Raw genomic sequence first — 11643 nt, forward strand, 5'->3', positions numbered from 1 at the left:
ATCAGACACCATTCCTACTTACAGTATATCCCTCCAGATGCTTCAGATTGCCAGATCCATGTGGGTGCTTCTTCTCATCAGTTCAGTTCAGCCCACTCATCTTCTATATGGTTCTGGTCAGGGGACTGGGACGGCCATGGTAGAAGCTTCATTTTGTGCTCAGTGACACTTTTTTTTGTGTTGATTTTTATGTTTGTTTTGGATCATTGTCCTGATGGAAGATCCAACCACGGCACATGATAAGATTTCAATCAGAAGTCGTCAGGTTTAGATTTATTATCTGTTGGTATTTGATAGAATCCATGATACCATGTATCTGAACAAGATCTCCAGGACCTCCAGCAGAAAAATAGGTCCACAAAATCTAGCAGTATATTTAACTGTGGGCATGGGGTACTTTTTATCCCTGTTTGCACCAAACTCATCTGGTGGGTTTGCTTCCAAAAAGCTCTTTTTGTGGTTTCATCTGACCACAGAACCAGTCGTGTCTGAAGTTCCAGTCGTGTCTGACAGCTGAATATGCTGGAGTTTGTTTTTGAATGAGCAAGGACAATTTTTATTGAAACCCTCCCAAACAATATGTGGTGATGTAGGTGCTGTTTGATGCTTTTTTTAGGCTTTCTGACCGCAAGACTCAACTAATCTCTGCAATTCTCCATCTGTGATCCTTGGAGAGTCTTTGTCAAACTCTCCTCCTCGCCGTGCATTAAGACGATATAGACACACGTCCTCTTCCAGGCAGATTCGTAACATCTTTAGTTGATTGGAACTTCTCAATTATTGCCCTGATGGCGGAAATGGGGATTTTCAATGCTTTTCTTACAGCCACTTTCTATTTTGTGAAGCTCAACAATCTTTTGCTGCACATCAAAACTATATTCTTTGGTTTTACTCATTGTGATGAATGATTAAGGGAATTTGGCCTTTGTGTTTCCTCATATTCATACATTATTCATATTCATGTGGAACAGGAAGTCATGGCTGGGCAAAATTACAACATATGCTCTCAATGACAAATGCGGAAAAGTTAGCTAATGCGTTCATGACCTCAAAGCTAGATTATTGTAATGCTCTACTGGGTGGTTGCCCTGCATGCTTAATAAACAAACTCCAGCTGGTTCAAAATGCAGCACTGTGTAATGCGCATGTAAACCAGTCCCTCCAGAAAAACACGATTAAGTGATCGCATGATTTAATGCATAATCAGCCAAAGTGCGCATATTTATGCGGGGGGTGCATTTTTTTCAAGTACGCCGCACTTTCACCGCGTAAATTGCCTATTTCCGCGTGTACAATATGCGGGCTAGCATGATTTCATAATCCCCGCATTTTAGTTGCAAAAAAATCATAAAAGAAAGTTGAAAAATATTTGTTTACTTCTCACAAGAGCTGCCATTTCCACCTATTGCCATGGGAACGTTTTGAAGTGACGTAATTACCTGACGGGAATGTCATCGAAAAGCTGCAAACCCCGTGGTGAAACCATAGATATCTGTGAAACCATGATGAAGCACGCAAATTCCCATTTGCCAACAAAAATAACAGCAAAAGACCGCGCAAAGCAGTTTCCCGGTGTATTGACCAATTTCAAAAAACAGCATCATGAAGCTTCGAAGCGTTATGAATGAGTGAGTCGATTCAGCGGTTTGGATCGCCAAAGTCACGTATTTCAGCAGTTTGACACGCGATCCGAATCATGAATCAACTCGTTGATTCATAACACTTCGAAGCTTCATGATGCTGTTTTTTGAAATCGGTCATCACTATATAAGTCGTTATTTAGGTTTTAGCACAAAAACTATTTTTTAAGAAAATGTGCCGCATAATCAAAGATTTTTGCCCGCAACAATCACAAAAAAAGCCGCATTTTTCTGGAAGGACTGGTAAAAATGTACTATGCGTGTCACCGCTTTCAAAGATTCACGTTTTTGAAGTTTACCCGGAGATGATAACGGTATCATTTTCAAAACTAATTTCAAGGTTAGTGTTCTCAGGCCACCAAAACGCCATTGTCGTGTAAATGAACGGCCAGAACGCATTAAAAGTTCTCTGTTTTCAGTTGAAAATGGTGTTGTGTAAATGGCCCCCAAGTTAATAACTAAAGATTTTTTACAAGGGAAATGAATGAATCAATATTTATTTTGATATATTTTACTCATAAGAATTTCTAGGGGTACCAATATACATCGGAGAAAACATTTATTTCATAACGTGAGTTTCCCTTCACTTTCTATTGTTTTACTTTAAAATCAAAAGGAAAGATCAAAAGGATAAACAATGCAGATTTATTTTCACAGCCCCCTTTGCTCATATTTACCAAGGGTGCCAGTATTAGTGGAGGGCACTGTATATACACACACCCTGTAAAAAAATCCAACTAGACTAATGATTATGTTTTAGTTAACTGGACAATTAAATGCAAAAAAGTTGGATTAACCAGTGAAAAGAAGTTAGTTCAACAATCGTTGGACCAACCTATTAATTGTAAATTTGATTTGTAAATGCAAGTTAACAATGCATTCTGGGTGCATCATGCAAAACTCATCCATTGCCCCCAGAATGCACTGCGGCATGAAGCATGTGACCATTTTTGAGATTCATAGGCTGATTCTTGATGTCTGTGCGAGTAAATCTCACAGGAGGTCAAAGTGCTTGGTGTACAATCTGTTTTAAACCTTATTCAGATTTTCTGATTAAAACCGTGCGGGATCTTTTCTAGAATCACAATAAAACAAAGCTAATAAAGTGTATTGCTCATATTAAACTCAGTCATAAGAATTAAGCCACTACACAATGATTATATACGTATAATTGAGCAGCCGACAGCATCTGATTGTGTTTTCTTTTTCTTTTCTTGCCAAACTCAGCAGCCAGAGAAAGACTAACATTAAAAAGTCGCCAAACTGCCCGACTAAATAAAACACTGATCACCATGATGGTGACATAATAATAAATAAAAAAATTCACTATAAAAACTCAGTCAGCTGGACAAAAGATCTTAAATTGGGATACAAGTGACCTTACTTAGTTAATTGAGTAAAGTGAACTACTTGGAACTAAGTAGAGTAAACTCAAAAAAGCAATTTTGTTATGTCAACTTTTCTTTTTTTTACAGTGCACACACATGCATAAATACACACATAATACATATATAGTCAATGTATCAAATAGGGAATAATTGATGTTTAACTCTTTCATAAGTAACATGAACAATGCGAGGACAAAAGTTAGTCTAGGTGCTGCCGCTTGAGTGTGATAAGCAGATGATGGTTTTAAAGGTCAGGTTTATGACCAGCTAGCTTGACTATTGCTATAACTTAACTTGAATTGTTCTTTTAACAAACACAATAGTTTTCACATCTCCTAAAACCGATGATGACTGGACGTTTATGGGGACCATAAAAACAGCTTATAAGAGTTCTGTCAGAACGCAGACTTTTTGCAGGGATGCTGAATCATGGATCTATCCTCCATCTCTCAATTCAGACCCTGCTCTAACCCAGCGCTAATCCAACTCTGACATGGAGCTCTAGCAGAGATGAAGGATCCCTGCCAGGTTTATGTGTTAAATGTAATTGTGTAAGTGGCATGTGCCATTTAAAGAACACATGAGTGCCATGTAAAACTAAAGACATAAGATTAGCTGTTTGTGTTTGTTTAAGGCCGATTTCCAGGAGCAGGATTGAATTATGTCTGGGAACACAAGACGCGTGTGTGGGATATCTGTTTGCCTATTTTACACAGAGAATGTGTCATGTAATTATACCGAAGACAAATTTGTAATGTGTAAACAAGGACATGAGCAAATGATGTTTGAGCTCTGGACCCAAGATGTTGTAAATCTTTTTTTATGATTTCTTTATTGTCTTGTGACATCAATAGGGGAGCAACCTCAAATTCATACGTATTAAAATTACTCGGAAAACCTTTTCCTCTTATTGTTTGACTGATTGGAAAATGACCCTTATGTGTTTCAGATGTGATCTCGACTAAAACTGTACAACGCTAATATGACTTTGATGGGATGAAAGGATCTTTGGGAGCTTGACTTTTTAGAAATGTGTTATTTTGACATGGTTCTCTTCTGGTGCTGTTTTCATTTGATTATCCCACAAACTTCAATAATAATAAGAGACATGAATAGTCAGACTGACAGATAAATAGAAGACAGCTATTTTCATCATTTGCTTTACCAGTTAATTAGTAACCCCAATACTGTGTTATAAATGATGTTACTGATGGCGACCATAAACCGCAGCATTGTAAATCTGAGATGTCTTAACATGTCCCTGAGATGAATAATGTGGGAAGAACGAATTGTACCCAACATTAAAATGGATGCCATTATCAGCTATTATCTTAAATAAACATGTTTTACAGGGAATTTGTTACTTTCAAGGTCTGAGAGTTGTTGACTTAAATGAATGTTGGAGATACTCCCACATCTGAGAGCCTCTGAGCTAATGATGCACGGAGGACAGACACTTTGTGAGTGACTAGTTAACCAGCAGTTTCAGAAATTAAAGCATCGGTTTTTCCTTACCACAATTCCCAGATCTTTTAAATCTAAGACCTTTCTATGGATTTTACAGAGATTGCAAATTCTATGGGCAATTCAATATTATAGTCATAGAACTTTCCATGACTTTCCCATGCCTGGAAATCACAATTTTAAAATGTCCTGCTATTTCCGGATGTTTGTGGGAACCCTGTCTTACTGACGCAAACATAACTAATCCTTACTAGGCAGTATAACAGGACATATTGCAGATCAAACTGAAACTAGATGAGTAAAGTTCAATGGGACAAACTTTGATGTTGGCTTGACAAAGTCGTTTGAAAATTTTATAAGCTTTAAATTTAGTGAAGTGGAAAGAGAAAGAGAGGAAGACATTGCTAACACAAATTAAAATGTTTTAGCACATCGTTAGCATAATGTAAAATGTTTCAACAGGTTTGCTAGCATGTTTTAACACAATTGCTAGCATTGATTACCATGCAGATAACATGATTTACCTCATTGTAAGCATGAATAACGTTTTAACAAATTGCTAACATGAATTAACATGTTGCTAGCATTTTTATCTCATTATCATTAATTAGCATGTTGTTTTCATTAACTACCATTTTGTTAACATGTTTTAACATTTTGTTAATATGTTTTACCACACTGCTGACATGATTTACCACTTTGCTAGCATTAATGTTAACGTTTCTAACGTGTTTTAACACATTGCTAACATGAATTGGCATGTTTAACACTTCTTACCTGAATTATTTTGCTAGCATGAAATAGCTTGTTAGTAACATAATTTAATATTTTGCTACGATAATTTAACATGTTTCTATCGTGATTTATCGTGTTAGTAACATTAATTAGCATGTTGTTAGTATTCACTATCATTTTGTTAAAATGTTTTACCACGCTGCTAACATGATTTAGGCTACCACTTTGCTAGCATTAATGTTAACGTTTCTAACGTGTTTTAACACATTGCAAACATGAATTGGCATGTTTAACACATTTCTATTATGTTGCTAGCATGAATTAGCATGTTAATAACAATTTAACATTTTGCTAAGATAATTTAACATGTTTCTAGCGTGATTTATCATGTTAGTAACATTAATTAGCATATTGCTAGTATTAACAATCATTTTGTTAACATGTTTTAACATTTTGCTAACATTTTTTACCACGTTGCTAACATGATTTAGCACTTTGCTAGCATAAATGTTAACAACACGTTTCTAACGTGTTTTAACACATTAACACGAATTAGCATGTTTATCACATTGCTAACATGAATTATGTTGATAGCATGAATTTGCATGTTATTATAATTTAACAGATGATTTAACATGTTTCTAGCATGATTTATCATGCTGATAACACTCATTAACATGTTGCTAGTGTTGGGGTAACAGTTTAGGACCCAGGACCAGGAGTGAAAAATGAAGACCAAGAGTCAGGAGTTCAATTAATTAAAGAGAAATTTACTGAAGAATAGTTTGCAGTTTCATCAGCAGAAGCCAGCTTCAAGTCTCACAAGGAGTTCGTAGGTCACGCTCCCTCTACCAGCTCTCTCGTGAAGGAGAGAGATTGCTATATCTATGTTTTGGTAGTACGTGTTCTTTTGATAAAGGTCATGACCCACTGACTAAAGTGTGATGCCCTAGTGCTTGTGTGTGTGTGTGTGTGTGTGTGTGTGTGTCTGTGTGTTTCACATGTTCTGTGCAGGTCTGTGCAGAACATGTGAAACACACACACACACACACGACACGCACACACACACACACACACACACACACACACACACACACACACACACACACACACACACACACACACACACACACACACACACACACACACACACACACACACACACAGGCACGCACGCACGCACACACACACACACACACACACGGCACTAGGGCACCACACTTTAGTCAGTGGGTCATGACCTTTATCAAAAGAACACGTACTACCAAAACATAGATACAGCAATCTCTCTCCCTCAAGAGAGAGAAGTACACATACATCATATTCTTTATTCTTTAAAGAAATATAAAAGGAAAATTATTATGGCTTTAAGGTTTCAGTAAAAGGAAATAAAGAATGAAATAAAATAAAGAAATAACATGAAGAAACAATCATTGGTCCTCTTGATTTAAGCAAAATCATAACTGGAAAGAATCATTAAAAGGAGGATGAATATTGATTGAGGCTTTGATTATGAATTTAAGTAGGATATATATAATTATATTGAAGCAACGGTAGATTCCAGAATCTTTCAGTCCCCCCTTAGGCCTAATTTGGGGTCCCGACCCCAAATTTTGTTCTACCAATTTAGGCCGCTTCATAATTCTCGATGCCCCCCTTGTCAAGTTATAATTTTGAAAAACAGAATATCTCTTTTTCCTTCAAGAATTTAACATGGATAATTTGGCTTTATCATTGGCTTGATTGATTACCAACAAGCACATATTCATCCTCACGAGGACATACTAAATGAACACCCCATGTCATCATAACTACCAAGATGTATCACTCAAAAATAGGGATTGTAAATACTTTTTTTTCTTTTCAAAACACAATAGTGGCCTGAAATAAAAATAAAAAGCAAATAAATAAAAATAAACAACAAAATAATTAAAACAGAATAGTCCATCCAATTACATTCAGTCTTAAAACATCCTTCAGTTTACATTCATGTACCATCTTAATTACCTCACATCCTATACCTTTCTTCTTCAAACATAGAACCAAACTAGAACATTCATCTCATCCATCTCAATCATTATTTTCACATATTCAAGAACCTTTTTGTTAAACTTGCTATTTCCATCAAACCTACTTTTTCACTCATCATCATAGACCACATAATTTTTTAACCATAAATGAACATAACCATAAAAATAGTTAATGTTTAAACCTTTTCATCAAAATGACTTAATTATCAATTCATATTACATTCAATCAAAGCTTGTTCACTCATCTTTATCTTGTTGACATTAAGCTTAATCATACTCAGTACCCAATTAATAATCAAATTCACCATGTTGTTAGTAAAACATTCAAAATCATTCATTCATTTCTTTAAAGTACCCTTTTTATTTCTTTTTTTTTTATTCTCAATGTCTTTGTCCATTAAAACTCTTCAGGTGTAAGACCAAAATCTTAAACCTCTTAATTCATGTCCTTATCTTGCCACTTACACCAAAATTGTTATAACTTTACCAAGAACGTACAATTTTTCATAATCTCCCATATCACTTTCAATTTGGACTAAGTCATCATCAATTTCTTTAAAGCCGTTTTAAAACAATTTGTGACCCATCCGGACAGAACAGTTCTAGGAACAAACACATACAAAACATAAAGTGCAGTCACACCCACACACACATGAATTGCTCATTCTCAAAATGTGCTTTTAGTGTTAACTCAAATGATTTAAACTCAGATTTACATCTGTTCATTATTCATTTGTCTCTACTAAAGTCAGCTGGGTTGTTTTGGTTCTGATATCATTTCTTTGTTTTGTTTCAGCTTTAGCAGGGCAATAACAAACAGACACAGTACAATCCCTGCTTCCACAAGCAGCCTCTCTCTCTCTTACACAAATAATCTTTCCAACAGCCTCCTAAGACTTTAACACAGGTAAACTAAAATATTATATTCATTAACCTTTTAATCCTTCACAAAGTTGAGAAATCTACATGTATAACTTTCAAATTAGAACTATTATAATCAAATAAGTTAAAGGAACACTTATTTAGAAAATAGGCTCATTTTCCAACTCCCCTAGAGATAAACAGTTGAGTTTTACCGTTTTCAAATCCCTTCAGCCGATCTCACAGTCTGGCGGTAGCACTTTTAGCGTAGCTTAGCATAGATCATTGAATCTGATTAGACCGTTAGCATCGCGCTCAAAAATGACCAAAGATTTTCGATATTTTTCCTATTTAAAACTTGACTCTTCTGTAGTTACATTGTGTACTAAGACCGACATAAAATGAAAAGTTGCGATTTTCTAGGCCGATATGGCTGTACGTATAACATTACAGCACAAACAGCTAGAAATTAGAATTTTTCTGATTTTCTCTTTGTTTATAGCCAGTCAAGTTGCTGATTAACTTTCCAATTAGAAATAAAAACCTTTGCTGCCCATTTCCTTAAAGGGTTAGTTCACCCACAAATGAAAATTCTGTCATTAATTACTTCCCCTCATGTCGTTGGACATCCGTCAGACCTCCGTTCATCTTCAGAACACAAGTGAAGATATTTTAGTTGAAATCTGATGGCTCTGAAAGGCCTCCATTGGCAGCAATGCACGGTTCACTCTCAAGACCCTTAAAAGGTTCTAAAGACATCGTTACAAAGTCCATCTCACTACAGTGGTTCTAAAATAACTTTATAAAGCGACAAGAATAGTTTTTGTGCGCAAAAAAAACTTAATAACGACTTATATAGTGATAACCAATTTCAAAACACTGTATCATGAAGCTTCGAAGCGTTATGAATCAGTGAGTCTAATTTTTGCGCACAAAAACTATTCTCGTCGCTTCATAAAGTTATTGTAGAACCACTGGAGTGAGATGGACTTTGTAACGCCGTCTTTAGTACCTTTTAAGGGTCTTGAGAGCAGTGATGCCAGTAACGCGTTACTAAGTAGTGAAGTTACTCTAATCTGACTACTTTTTTCAAGTAACGAATAATCTAACGCATTACTATTTCCAAACCAGTAATCAGATTAAAGTAACTTATCCAACTCACTGTGAGTTTATATATAAAAATATATATATTTTGCTTTCTTCTTGCGTCTCAGGGAGAGTATTTATGTTAAGGGAAGTCTTTATTACATTTTTTATTAAAACATGTTTGGTTTTTTTCAGGAAGTTTTTTTTTATTTCAATTTAAAATGTCAGGAGATACATTGTTGACGTGACTGTTAAAAATGCACTTCCAATAAAGTGAGTGTTGGAAAAAACGGTTGTCATTTTTATGTTGAGGCGGCACGGGTGTTGTCGGCAACTGCTGAATGTAACTAATAAAGTAACTTGTAATCTAACTTAGCAACATGACATCTTGACTTTGCGTAAACATACACGCCACTTTCTAAAGCCAAATGGCGTGTATACATACGCCATTTCATGAGATCAGTCTGAACTTAGTTACTTTTAAAATCAAGTAATCTGTAAAGTAACTAAGTTACTTTTTAAAGGAGTAATCAGTAATCAGATTACTTTTTCAAAGTAACTGTGGCAAAACTGCTTGAGAGTGTACAGTGCATTGTGTCAATGGAGGCCTTTCTGAGCCATCGGATTTCAACTAGAAGATCTTCATTTGGTCTTACCAAATGAAGGTCTTACGGGTGTCGAACAACATGAGGGTCAGTAATTAATGACAGAATTTGCATTTTTGGATGAACTAACCCTTTAATTATTCCTTCAATTTTCTTTGAAGTGAGGGCTTCAGAGCAGAGCTGCTTCCAGCGTTTGCTCTCTTTCGTCTCAAAATCTTTATACGGACTGATCAAGTTACTGATCATGTCACTCAAATTGTTAGCCATAATTGAGTCAAAGTTCATACTCACCTGAAATTATACCAGCAGAAATGGAGGCGGCGATCTTTAACCAGCACAGCTGTGGCTTCTGCGTGAGGAGACTGCAAAGTACACTTATACGAATCACAATTTTACTCAGGATCATTCCAGATGCATCCCTGGCAAATCTTTATTTTTATTTTTCTGTAACTAATAACTTAATCCCTAACTGCCTTATTCACTAAATTCGGGGTACCCCTATCTGAACTGGAAGAGATGGAACAGGTTTGCAATGTCCCCTGGACCTTACCAGCTGGTCCAAGACGGCCTCCTGTAGGGGAAGTGACTGCACTATAAAGCCCACTGGGGTCTTGAGTCCGCTCCTTTGCACGGTCAGCTACCATTTTACCTATGCCTAAGAGCTCTAACTCCTGGGGACTCTAATCCCTGGAGAAGCGGCACGTAAAAGATGCTATTAGCAACTTCTTATACCATTAACTCTAGTATAATTATGCCTTACTTTTTCCAGCGCTCTCACCCCTGGGGACTCCAACCCCTGGAGAAGCAGAGTGAAGCGAAGTACACTGCATGCTCCCCTTTTCCAATCTCTTCCAGTCAGACAGCCCGAACCAAAAATAACAACACATCTTCCTACCTTGTTTACTTGTTTGCCAGAGGTTGCTCGCGAATCCTCCACCATACAACTGTTGGGGTAACAGCTTAGGACCCCCGGACCAGTAGTGAAAAATTCAAGAGAAATTTACTGAGGAATAGTTTGCAGTTTTATCAGCAGAAGCCAGCTTCAAGTCTCACAAGGAGTTCGTAGGTCACGCTCCCTCTACCAGCCTATCGTACAAACAATTGTTTCAACAGTTATACAGTTTTCAAGGACATTGATTACATCAACACTGACAGATGGGCTAATCCTGATTGGCTACAGAAACATAAGAGTCTAAATAGTGGTCACATGTAGGCTATAGATATGCAAGAGAGGTGTCGTTGAGTCAGGATGCTTGTCGCAAACCCCCCCCCCCTCCCTTAGTGTAGAGATTGGCTTTGGACATCGTAAATGACGTCTGCTGGTTTGCTGGAGGGGGAGGGGGAGGGGGGGGGGGGGGGACTCCAACAGACCTGCACAGAACATGTGAAACACACACACACACACACACACACACACACACACACACGGCACTAGGGCATCACACTTTAGTCAGTGGGTCATGACCTTTATCAAAAGAACACGTACTACCAAAACATAGATACAGCAATCTCTCTCCTTCAAGAGAGAGAAGTACACATACATCATATTCTTTATTCTTTAAAGAAATATAAAAGGAAAATTATTATGGCTTTAAGGTTTCAGTAAACGAAAATTTAGAATAAAATAAAATAAAGAAATAACATGAAGAAACAATCATTGGTCCTCTTGATTTAAGCAAAATCATAACTGGAAAGAATCATTAAAATCATAACAGGAGGATGAATATTGATTGAGGCTTTGATTATGAATTTAAGTAGGATATATATAATTATATTGAAGCAGCGGTAGATTCCAAAATCTTTCAGTCCCCCTTTAGGCCTATTTTGGGGTCCC

This window comes from Gobio gobio (assembly GCF_949357685.1).
Source record: "Gobio gobio genome assembly, chromosome: 2".
Lineage (NCBI taxonomy): Eukaryota > Metazoa > Chordata > Actinopteri > Cypriniformes > Gobionidae > Gobio > Gobio gobio.